Raw genomic sequence first — 13,076 nt, forward strand, 5'->3', positions numbered from 1 at the left:
TCCACTCCCTAGGGTTGAAATTAGATCTGCTTCTGGTGATGGGATATTTAGTGAACAGCCCCCTGTTGAGCAGATACCTTCTCAATGAGGACATCCTTCATGGTAGAGAAGAAGGAGCTAAGCAGAGGGGAAGGGTTGCATGTGAACATAGCATAAACATGGACCAGGCTGACGAGAACTTGAAACCCACCTTAACCAGGGCCTTCTTGGCCACTGTAAACCTCTGAAAGAAGGAAAAGTTCTGGGGGCGAGGAGGGTTTTCTCTCCCTTCACAGGGATTTCCCCTTGGTCTCTAGTCTAAAGCCCCAGTCCCTTGACACAGCCTTCAAAATCTTTCTAATATGGTCTTGCTTACTTTCCCAGCTTAATTTCTTGCCTTTCTAGTCTCAAACTTTATGAACTGACAACCCTTCTTCTATATGTGCCATGCCACATTCAGGCTCTGCCCTTGCATGCTGCATCTCCTTTGTCTGGCTAATTTCTTCTTTAGCCTTTAGGATTCAAGTTAAGAATCATCTTGTTCAAGAAGTTTCTTCAAGACTCACAAGACTGGATTAAGTTCCTTTTTTGGGCTTCCATAATACTCTGTGCATATCTCTATGGCTGACCTAATGACATTTTTGTCTAATTATTTGTCTCTTCTCCTTTCCCTAGCATGAGAGGTACTGATCCCTCTCTGGAATGAAGAACATATTCTCTCAGATGCTGGAAATGCCAGTGGAGACAGTCCTCAAATGTCAGCTTCCTGTGGGGATTGCCTTTGTTGAAAAGAGCCATCTAAGCCAAGTTAGGTCCCTTTTCTGGGGTGCTTAGCATCCAGTGACTAACCAACATGGAGGTTAAAGGCTCGGCCCTTACACCTAGGGAGGTTCAAGTCTGAAGCTCACGAGAACTTCCGAAATCTCTGCAGGGTCAGCTGTGGCTTCCATTGATACTGCATCACAGCTCAACTTCTTGTTCCTAATCCGTTTCCTTTTTGCCTTTCCATGGGTGCTGATTCCAAGAACTCCCTCATCAATTTTCTGCATGTTGTTCTTCACCTCAAAATCAGCTTCCAGTGATCTCAATGTGTGACACCTACCTTCATTTGATCTGAGAAAGTTGAGGACAGAGATGTGTTATTCATCTTTGGATTTCTAGCACACGGCAAGGTGTCTGGCACTGAGTGTGCTTTCAACAAATGCTGGTGGGCAGTTTGAATAAATGAAATTCAAAGTGAGAGAGGCATTTGGTATTGTTAAAAAAAATGAAGTGGTCAATCAGGTTTCCTCTAGAAGGCATATAGCTTCATCATACTGATAGCCTTGACAATTAAATAGGGGCCTGGATTTGAAGTTAACATACCTGGGTACAAATCTTTTTCTTCTCCTTACTTATTAAGCCTGCGCATTGTTGGGTTCTAACACCAAAATGGGGGCACACTCAAAGCAGGTGATTTGAGAAGAATTTAATAAAGGAACTACTTACAAAGCAAAGGCTAAGTTCAAGGAAAACAACCAAAGTGCAGTATTGGCAGCCATTAACATGTTACTATCTCTAAGCCTGAAGGGATAGGGAGAAGGGGGCTGAGTCTAGAACCCAGAGAGGCCACCCACTGGAAGGGAACTGTGGTTTGCCTAGAGGGATATGGCTTATTCACTGAGGCCTGCTAAGAAGGGAGTTGGGGAAATAAAGGCTCAGGGCTTATTCTCCATTGCCCTCTCCTCTCCCACCAGTGTCTCTCCTTGGCCAAACACAGTGAGAAGCCAGAAGCCCAGGGGGTCCTTGCTGCAGGCCAGTGGCTTTCCAGGCACAGAAGACAGAGAAGGGGGAGAGTGTGGAGAAGGGAAGAGAATGGGTCTGGAGTGAAAACAGAAGATAACCAGCACAGGGACCACACAGCCAAGAGTTTAATTGATTTGCATCTTCTTTGGGAAAGGGAGCTCCACCTAGTCCACAGGATGGGTAAGATACATAACCATGTTTTGTTAACTGCAAACTGAAATACCCATATTACATATGGTCTAACTGAAAATATTCACTTAAGGTTTCCAAGAGTAGGTCTTCATACAACCCAAATCTAGGAAGAGTTGTAGCAGACAGTGCTACTGATTCAGTAGCAGGAAATGACTCCCATGCCTGCTGGCTATACTGCATTTTGATTCATGGGGACTGGAGTTTGGAAAGGCCAACTTTCTGAATCATGACCTTGTGCCCTGAAATTTTAGTTCTTCTTCAGTTCATACATAAGCATGTAGCATGTTTTCTTCTGTGAGCCATTCAGAATTATGAGCAACTAAATGCTACAGTTCAGCATTATTTGGGAGAATGGTGTCACTTGATTTATTTGCTCAATAGTCATTAAAAAAAATCTATATCATAGTTTCTCTAACTCCTGCCATAGCTTTTATCTTCCATCCAGTGGAAAATGGCAGGATTTCAAATCTTCTAGAGTAAAGAAAATGTGTTCAGACTCAATATCATTTGTGGGAAATGAATTTACAATAGTTGAATTTAGTTTTTAAAAACTAACAATTCTTTCATTTGATTTATATTTTATTACTTTAAAATTCCATTTTATTATTTTGTTTGTGCATATGTGTGTGGCTATTAGACCTAAAAGGCCAGAGAATTTGAATTTCCTGTGTCCCTTAGCAAAGGGCATTGCAGAATGTGTGCTTGCAAAGCAGTTTCAGTTTCATCATTTAATCTCCTTCCCTCTCTCTCCATCTCTTTCACCTCCTCTATCTTTCTTCCTGCTCTCCTTTCTTCCACACATTCGTGCATGTATTCACTTCATACATATTTACTGAAACCTGCTGTGTACCAGTCACTCTTCTAGGGAGCAGAGATATAGAAAATGAACAAACTGAGAAAAACTGCTGTTTATATTCTCGTGGGGGAGACAGACAATAAACAAGATATGTAAGTATATATAAATATATAGTATGCGAGATGTTGGATTGGGAGAAAAATCAACTAAGAAAGGGAAATAGGGGGAGTTGAACTGCAATTTTTCAGAGTGATCAAGGAAGAAAACTGTGCAGATTATGAGTATCTGACACGCTGAAAAAAAAGCGCAGATTCCAGAGTGATCAAGGAATGTTCATATTTAACAACACAGGTTGCTCTAAACCAACATAAAATGAAGTTATATCATGTATTACCAACACAAAATTTTGGTTCTAAATCCTTTAACGTAAAGACTGGATAACTCAGTGAGATTCTCCAAGTCCCACATTTTTTGCCTGCAAAGTAACAGATGGAGTGGGGCAGAGAAAGTAGAAATGCTCTAACTATAGTGAAATGATTTGGTGTAATATATAAACATAAAACTCAAAATCATTCTTGACTCCTCTAATTCCTTCAGTCTGTCAGTAAATTTTCTTGGCTCTGCTGCCAACATATGTCCAGAATCAGACCACAGCTCTCACCTCCCCTGGTACCACCCTGGTCTGAACCGCCATCGTATCTTGTTCTGTTTATTGCAATAAACACTTCTCGGCCTCCCAGCTCCTAACCCTACACACATCAGCTAGAGTGAGCTTTTAAAAAGTCAGGTCTTGTCATTCTTTTATTCAAACCCTGCACTGGCTCCCAATTCATATAGAGTTAACTGCTGAAGTCCTTACAATGGCTTTCAAAGCCTGCTTTGACCTTTCCTACAGCTCCTGCTCTCACTCACTCCCCTCTGGCCACACTGGCATCTTCATTTCTTCTTGAATGTCAAGAATTTTCTGCCTTTAGGCCTTTGCTTTATCTTCCTCTATCTGGAATGCTTTCCCTAACTTATCCATTTCACTAACTCCCTCAAATCTTTATTTCTCTTCTCAGTGAGGCCTATATGGACTACCCTCATGAAACTTCTCAACCTCTCCCCCTCACCATTTGCACCCCTGACCCCCATCTCCTGCTCTACTTTCTTGTTTCAATAGTACTCATCACTTTTACACATTTGATAACATTTACTAAAACAATTGACTTATTATGTTTATGTGTATCTCCCCCTCGCTTGCTAGAAATAACTCTATGAGGGCAGCCCATGTGCCAGGAACAATGCTTGGTCCAGAGCAGGCACTCAATAAGTGTTTAGAAATAATTAATGCTCTCTCAAGTACATGCGGGTGTTTGTGCATGCACGTGTGCGTGCGTGCACACACACACACACCACATAGACCCCATATAAACTTTTCCTATGATCTCATCTTCTCTCACACTGTCCTTGGTCCAAAACACTTTCCCACATACATTTTGGTCATATGTCCTACTATTATGGACTGAATTCTTGTGTTCTCCTGCCAGATTCATATGCTGAAGCCCTAACATGTAATGTGGCTATATTTGGAGATGGGGCCTTGAAGGAATTAATTAAGGTAATTACTAGTAATTACTTTTTTTTTTTTTTTTTTTTTTTAGAGAAAGTTGGGGAAAGGCAGAGGTAGAGGAAGAGAGAGAGAATCCCAAGCGGGCTCCACATTGGGTGGGGAGATCTCACAACCCTCAGATCATGACCTAAAAAGAAATCAAGAGCCTGACACTTAACCGACTGAGACATCCAGGTGCCCCACTGGTAATTAATAGTTAAATGAGGTCCTAAAGGTGGGACCCTGATCCCACAGGATTAGTCCTTTTTAAGACAACAGAGAACTCGCTCTCTTTCTCTATTCTTGCTCATGCACTGAGGAAAGGCATGTGAGCACACACTGAGAAGGCAGCCTTGGGTAAGTCAGGAAGAGAGTTCTCATCAGGAACTAAACTGGTCAGCACCTTGATCTTAGACTTCCAGCTTTCAGATCTGTGAGAAATAAACTCTTATTATTTAAGCCACCCAGTAGTTGGCGTTTTGTTATGGCAGTACTAGCCGACTAACACCTATCCACATGTTTAGACTCACCTTAAAGCTCTCCTCCTCCATTACGTCATTGCCAAATATATTAGTCCGTAGGGACATCTATTTACTGACTTTTGATAGCATTTTGAAGTAAATGACAAATTTTAGAGTTTGATTATAGTTTGCATTGACTTTTTCTCTGTTTTACATATGTGTATCCAGTCTCCGCACAAAAGTATAAGCTGCTTTATGAGGGCAGAGGCTGAAGCAAATATAAGTCCATGGTGCCAAGTTCCCTTTGAGGAAAGCAACTGTGTTGTATTCACAGAGAAGATTATAGGATTATTTTATTGCCCAAGGTCACATAAATGGTCCTGAAACAGAACTGGATAGAGTTCTCATAAATCTTAGACCAGGATTCCACTTTTGAACAAGGATCATTTTTGAAAGATGTTGAACTTATAAGAAAATGTTTTATAAAAATATATTTATGACAAAATATAGGGACACCAAAGCATGTCTTCCTGACACCAAACTATGGAATAAGAGGCAGGTGTCATAAATGAAATCCTGGATCTTATCTCATCTCTCAATTATCTACAACATTGTGTACACCCACCTTCATGCTGTGCAGGCAAGCTCATCAGTGACGCACTGGGGCTGAAATAATGAGGAAGAGCAGGAAACTAGAGGAAGGAACACGGACTCTGCGTTGATTGATCAAGCAGGCAGGCAGCTGAAAGGGATAAGAGAATAAACACATTTAGATAATTACTTGTGGAAAAAAAATAAGCAACAACCCTTTGGTGTATAAGATTATGGGAAAAGGGAAGCTCCTGTCCTGACTTAAACAGGAGCTTGCACAGACTTTGACTGGAGACATTATACATATACTTTTCCATAGTATACATTTCTACAAACTAAACAAACTATTACCAACTAAAATGGGGTTTTAAAAATTCCTTTTTCTAAGTTACCATAGCATGTTTGGTGGTTGGGTTCCCAGGTCAGCCTGCAAAGGTCTCTGACTTGAAATATTGCAATTTTGGGGTAAAAACTACACCAAACTGAAAATGATATAATTTACTGCTGATGGTTAAGTTAAAAATATTTCATCCGAGAAGGAGGAGAAAGTGGATGCGCATTCTTGTAGAAATTCTGGAGGAATTTTGGGTATCTCCCTATCTTTGAATAGGGCTGCTGTTTACTATGTTTATTTTTACTTGTAAAGTCACAAATTTACTTTTTTTTTTTTTTTTAAAGATTTTATTTACTTATTTGACAGAGAGCGAGACGGCGAGAGAGGGAACACAAGCAGGGGGAGTGGGAGAGGGAGAAGCAGGCTTCCCCGCGGAGCAGGGAGCCTGATGCGGGGCTCGATCCCAGGACCCTGGGATCATGACCTGAGCTGAAGGCAGACGCTTAACGACTGAGCCACCCAGGTGCCCCACAAATTTACTTTTCTTTAATAGGTACTTGCCTAGTACTACTTTTTCACATATAGAACAAGTCACATAGGAATGAATGAAAAAAATAAGGCAGGAATTTTTATCAGGAAACTAAGCAAGAAGAAGCAAAGAAAAAGGGGTTAGAGAAAGTGTGACTGAATGTTCAAAAGAGAGCATATTTGATGAGTGGGCTGGAGGTGTGTAAAAGAAAGGCAGAGGCTGAGTGTGTGGATAATCCAATGCAAGTTGATGGAAAGAGTGATGTTTTGGAGTCCACCTTGACTAGGACTTGCATTCGGGACAAACTGTAATTCTGGACAAATTACTCCCTTAACATCTCTGCCTTAATTTCCTTCCTCATCTGTAAAATGAGGAAAGTCTTCACTTCAAAACATTGGTGTGAGGCTTAAAGGAGGGAATGTAGCTAAAACTGAGAGTAGAGGAATCCAAAAATGAGAGTCATCAGTAAGAGCACTGCTGTAGGCCAGCAGGGTGGGAGTGTGTACATAGTTAATAGGGGCAGAGCACTGGCTGGTTATGGTCTGAAATGCACTGGAGCATGAAGGTGGGATGGGAGAGGGCCTGGTAGGAGCACTAAGGGAAGAGCAGAGTGTGCATGTTGGGACTATTCTGTATGCCGACAGTGGAGGGAATAAATGCATAATGGAATGTATTATACTGTGCTCTGTTCTGCAGTGGAGTTCAGCATAGCCTCAATTCTTCTTTTTCATTGAGAAAGTAGCACAATATCTCTGGAGTCTTTATCTGCAACCACGATTGGTTTGCTCGGGAATGTTAAAAAGAAATTAGGGTTACAGCCCCAGGGCACCATTTCTGAGTAGCTTTGTGTGGCAGGGGAACAATAGGAGCATTGCTCTGTAAAGCACTGTATCTATTTATTATCTCCCCAGGGGAATGTTAGAAGGCAAGCAAGTCACAGTGAGGTTGCAGTAAACAGTAAGGACCTTTTCACGTCTTCCCTAGGAAGGAATGACTTCACTCTTTGCTTTGTGTCCATCTTGGCCAATCCACAGCCTTGCTTTCCCAGGATGCCTTTTTCATTTCTCTTTTCTTTTATCACAGGGATTTTCAGCTGGGCTTTGGTGGGGGTGGTGAGGGGAGAGGATATCAAAAATAACAGAGAAGCTTTTTCAAAATGCACATGCCAGCAGCCTGTCCGGGTGGCCTTCAGTACCTGGTGCCCCCTTGAGAGAAAAAGAGGATCACATCCAGACCCAACTCACAGCTCGCAGTCAAATTTCTCTATCACATGGCTCTTATACCTGGACCTGTGCAAACTTCTTTGTAGTCCTCTTCATCTCATCTTGTCTAAATTCCCTAATAATCTCAGAGAGCCATGTTGCATTCCAGGAAGGATGGGCTTATTGGTTAGCTACTTAGATTTTCTAGAAGTAATTGTAAGATTTTATTTATTTACTTATTTGAGAGAGAGAGGGAGAGAGCACACGCACGCGAGCAGGGTGAGGGGCAGAGGGGGAGGAAGAGGGAGAGGGAAAGAATCTTAAGCAGACTCCGCACTGAGCAGGGAGGCTGACATGGGGCTTGATTTCAGGACCCCGAGATCATGACCTGAGCTGAAACCAAGAGTTGGACGCTTAACCGAACAAGCCACCCAGGCACCCCTAGAAGTAATTGTAAGTAACTTTGCAACTGTTTTAAAACTTCACTGAAAAACTGCAGACTCACTGTATGACAATAGTCAATCTTCCAATTTTCTCCAGAAGTCAAGAATGGAGAATCGGCTTGAGACTTGGTGGTGTGATCAGCACTCTTCCCTGGGAAGGGAAAAAAGAAGTCAAAGGATGAGAGACCTGAAGGGACTTTCCAAGCCTCAGGAAACTGCTTAGGGGCCTAGAATCATGACAGTCTTCCTTATGGATGTCCCACAGTTCAAGGCATGGCCTAGATGTATTGTTTCCAGGCAAAGAAAACTCCACTGGGGTATTGAATCAGAATATTCTAAGAATCTTTTAAATCAACAGCTCTGCTGCTTGCCCTTGAGGAATGTGCCCTCCCTGGGGATGCCTGGAGAATACAGAATGTACACCAACAGTGGGGCCTTACCTCATCCTCCTCCAGTCTCTGTGGGCTCTTTTTCTGCAACATGATAGCTGGCTCTCCCTGCCCTCTGTGTCTGCACTCTGGGCAAAGCTGTGAAGTGCACTAGACTTGCATTGCAGTTCATCCATTTCATACTCAATAACATTTTATACCCTCATGCTGCCCCCTGGCTGTTCAAAACTTATTTGGGGAGTTGCAGTATATATTAAAATTTGCAGTGGTGGGATGGCTTAGCCCAGTGATGGGTATTAAGGAGGGCGTGTACTGCATGGAGAACTGGATGTTATATGAAAACAATGAATCATGGAACATTACATCAAAAACTAATGCTGTAATGTATGGGGACTAACATAACATAATAAAATAAAATAAAATTAAAAAAAATAGGGCGCCTGGGTGGCTCAGTTGGTTAAGCGACTGCCTTCGGCTCAGGTCATGATCCTGGAGTCCCAGGATCGAGTCCCACATCAGGCTCCCTGCTCAGCAGGGAGTCTGCTTCTCCCTCTGACCCTCCTCCCTCTCATGCTCTCTGTTTCTCATTCTCTCTCTCGCAAATAAATAAAATCTTAAAAAATTTTTTTTAAATTAAAAAAAATAAAATTTGCAAACTAATAGTTTGTTTATAGATGTTTTATCTCAAGAGTCTTTTAAATTTTTATTTAGAAATAGTTCCCAACATTTGAGTCAAGAAACAAAATCCCAGATTCTTAGCCTTTCATGATGAAATTTGAAAGTTCTAGCCTCAATAGACTGCATTTCCTCATGTCATAAAGTTATCCTCTTTAGATGGAGTTTGGGCTCTTGAGTTTGCTACAGTCCTCAGCCCTCCCTCTTAATTTAAATGGACATGTTTCACTCAATTTTCAAAAAAAATACATAGGCTCATAAATATTGCGGTTTGCTACTTCCCAGTGTAGGAATATGGATAAGCAACATAGGCATTCATCAGATTTGAACCCCAGCCTGCATGACAGAGGGCACATTACTTAACTCCAGACATCTTTTTATCATCTGTGAAATGGGGATAATAATACTTCTTTCATAAGTTGTCAAAGGGATTATATAAAATATTTGTATACAGCACCTGGAATGATGCCTACTCATAGAAAACTCCCAATTAAGGGCAACTATTTGGGGGAATTCTCGAAAAGTATTTCATGTGTTACACTTTTCCTAACCCTTTCATTTCTCCTCTCTCTATGCTTGTTTCCAACTCATAAAAACAAACATTTTTGCCACTCATTCAACAAATATGGAATTAAATGTCAACTAAGTGCCAGTCAATGTATTAGCTACTGGAAAAAGTAGGTGCAAGGAGATATATTTTCTTTTTTTTTTAATTTTATTTATTTATTTGAGAGAGAGACAGATTGAGAAAATGAGTGGGAGGAGGGGCAGAGGGAGAAGCAGACTCCTGTGATTTATTTCTAACAGAGTATGACAAAAATGAATGGATGTCATTCCCATAATTATATTACATTCTATATGACTCTGTCTTACTAGCAGACTCTCTCTAGACCTTCTTGCTGCTGACCTAATGAAATGAGTGACCATGTTGGAAAAGCCCACTTGGCAAGGACTTGTGGATTGCCTATAGGAACCAGAAGCAGCCTCTATGAATGGAGGGCCCTTTACCTGACACCCAACAAGAAGCTAAGCCCCCAGTTCTATAGCCATAAGGAAATGAATTCTGCCAACCTGAGTGAGATTAGAAGCAGATACTTCTCCAGGTAAGCCTCCAGATGAGAATGCATCCTGGCTGACTGATACCTTGGTTACAGTCTTGGGAGACCTTTGATAGTAACCTCCATCTAGAAAACCCAAGATAATTAATGACCAGACAGAACTAATATGGGAATATAGTGAGTTAGCCAGAAAGCAAGTTAAACATATAAAAAACAATATGTACCATCAACAATCAACTAGAAAATAATAGAAAAATCTCATTTGTTAGAGCAACAACTCTAAACTGCTAAGGAGTAAGTCTAAAAATAAGTGTGCAAGACTTTATGGAAACTTTATTGAAGAACATGAAAGGAGAACTGAAATAAAAAGCTAATACATCATGTTTGTGTATGGAATAATTTAATCCTTAAAGGTTTCAATTTTTCTCAGATTAATCAATAAAATCAATGGGATCCCAATCAAAATCCCCTCAAAAATTTTTATGCCACTTGAAAAACTGATTCTAAAAATTACGAGACTTTTCTCTACTGCTTATGAAAATATATTATAAAGACTTAATAAAACTGTGTGATATTGGTACAAAAAGGGACACATATATCAGTGGAATATTTAGGAAATTCAGAAATAATTAAAAAACATCTGCAGGATGTGGAGAAAAGGGAACCCTTGTGTACTGTTGCTGGAAATGTAAATTGGTGCAACCACTTTGATCTCATAATTCCACTATTGGGTATTTACCCAAAGAAAGTGAAAACATTAATTTGAAAAGATATGCACCCCTATGTTTATTGCAACATTATTTACAATAGCCAAGATATGGAAGCAACCTAAGTGTCCATCAATAGATGAATGGATAAAGAAGATATGGTGTGTGTGTGTGTATATATATGTATACATTCATATTCATTCACACATACACATTTATATACATATACAATGGAATACTACTCAGCCATAAAAAGAATGAGATCTTGCCATTTATGACAACATGGATGGACCTAGAGGATGTTATGTTAAGTGAAATAAGACAGAGAAAGACAAATACCACATGATTTTGCTTTTATGTGGAATCTAAAAAACAAAACAAATGAACAAACAAACAAAAATAGAAACAGACTCATAAATACAGAGAACAAACTGGTGGTTGCCAGAGGGGAGGTAGCTGAGGGGGGTGCATGGGCAAAGTAGGTAAAAGGGATTAAGAGGTATAAACTTCCAGTTAGATGAAAAGTACAGCATAGGGAATATAGTTAATAATACTGTAATAATGTATGATGACAGATGGTGACTACACTTATTGTGGTGAGCATGGCAATGTATAGAATAGTCAAATTACTATGTTGTACACCTAGAACTAATATAACATTGTATATAAACTATACTTTAATTTTTAAATTTTTAAACAAGTTTTTAAGATTTTTATTTATTTGAGAGAGACAGAGATAGAGACAAAGAGAGAGCACACAAAGGGAGAGTGAGAAGGAGAAGCAGACTCCTCACTGAGCAGTGATCCCTCCGGGGGCTAGATCCCAGGACCCTGTGATCATGACCTGAGCCAAAGGCAGACACTTAACTAACGGAGCCACCCAGTCACCCCTATACTTTAATTTTTAAAAATCTGTAAGAATTTATAATATAATCAACATGGCATTTCAAAGTGGTAAAGAAAGGAAAAGCTAGTTATTAGCTGAGTTTTGGAGACCAGGCTATCCATTTGGAAAAAAGAAATTTGATCCCCAACTATATCATTCACAAAAATAAATCCCAGATCCATTAAAGATATAAATATGAAAAAAAACCCACCTAAAACCATAAGCAGAAAATACAAGAGAATATATTTTTTCTAGGTGTAGAAATGATTTTCTGAAACAAGACACAAAATAAACTAAGTACAAGGAAAATAATCCACTTGACTAAATAAAAATGAAAATTTTCATATATCAAAAACTATTATTGGCAAAGTCAAAAGGCCAAAGAAAGATTGGGAGAAAATATCCAGAATATATAGAGAACTCCTAAAACTCAACAACAAAAAATCAAAGAACTCAATTCAAAAATGGGCAATGGGACTTGAATAAACATTTCTCAAAAAAACAAAACAAAACAAAACAAAACATCCAATAAAAAACAAACACAAAACCAAAAAAACAACAAAAAAACCAAAACCCAAAACCCCACAAAACACTCCACTCCTGCATCCCTAAGAAGACATCACTTAACATACGAGTCTTACTAACTTCATGGGGAAAAGACAATACCAAGAGCTTGTATTGTCACCTTAACCACCTTACTAGCAGTGTGTGGCTTTAAGAATTTTAGAGATTTTCAGCCTTAGTCTACAAATTGACATTTCAGATTTACCAAGATAAAAATCCACCTGTGTCTGCTGAATGTGTGTGGGCTCAATGTGGCTTTAGATTCTGTCCCTGGGGCGTAACATTGCCAGCCATGACAGAGTGGGGGAAGCCCTGTGAATTCAGTGAGTAGCTGGCCTGGGTCATAATGTTTCTCCAAAAAAGATAAATGAATGGCAAATAAGCACATGAAAAGAGATTCAACATCACTAATCATCAGAGAAATGCAAATCAAAACTACAATTAGATACCACATCACATCCATTAGGATGACTATTATCTAAAAAACAAAACAATGAGGGTGATGAGAAAGTGAATAAATTTGAACTTTACCTTGTGCACTGTTGTTGGAAATGTAAAATGGCACAGCTACTATGAAAAATAGTATGATGGTTCCTCAAAAAATTAAAAACAGAATTATATATGATCCAGTAATTCCACTTCTGGGTGTACTAAAAGTAGGGTCTCAAAGAGATATCTGTATACCCATGTTCAAAATAGTATTTTTCACAACAGCTAAAATATGGAAGCAATCCAAGTGCCCATCTGTGGATGAATGGATAAGCAAAATGTGGCACATACATACAATGGAATATAATTCAGCCTTAAAAAACAATAAAATTTTGACACGTTGCAACATGGATGAACCTCAAGGACATTATGCTAAAGGAAATAAACCAGTCAAAAAAGTGAAAG

General features: G+C 39.6%; 1 long non-coding RNA gene across 1 annotated transcript in view; it reads right to left on the reverse strand.

The window, feature by feature from the left end:
• Window positions 1-13,076, reverse strand: part of LOC118006260 — a 285,798-nt gene that overhangs the window by 20,007 nt on the left and 252,715 nt on the right. Inside the window, exons 6-8 of the long non-coding RNA XR_004678029.1 lie at window positions 10,039-10,151; window positions 7,966-8,054; window positions 5,430-5,546 (exon numbers count right to left, since the gene is read on the reverse strand). This is a non-coding gene — a long non-coding RNA (uncharacterized LOC118006260). The remainder of the gene's footprint in view (window positions 1-5,429; window positions 5,547-7,965; window positions 8,055-10,038; window positions 10,152-13,076) is intronic.

This window comes from Mirounga leonina, unplaced genomic scaffold (genome assembly GCF_011800145.1).
Source record: "Mirounga leonina isolate KUSES-001 unplaced genomic scaffold, KU_Mleo_1.0 Mir_95, whole genome shotgun sequence".
In the NCBI taxonomy this organism is placed as follows: domain Eukaryota; kingdom Metazoa; phylum Chordata; class Mammalia; order Carnivora; family Phocidae; genus Mirounga; species Mirounga leonina.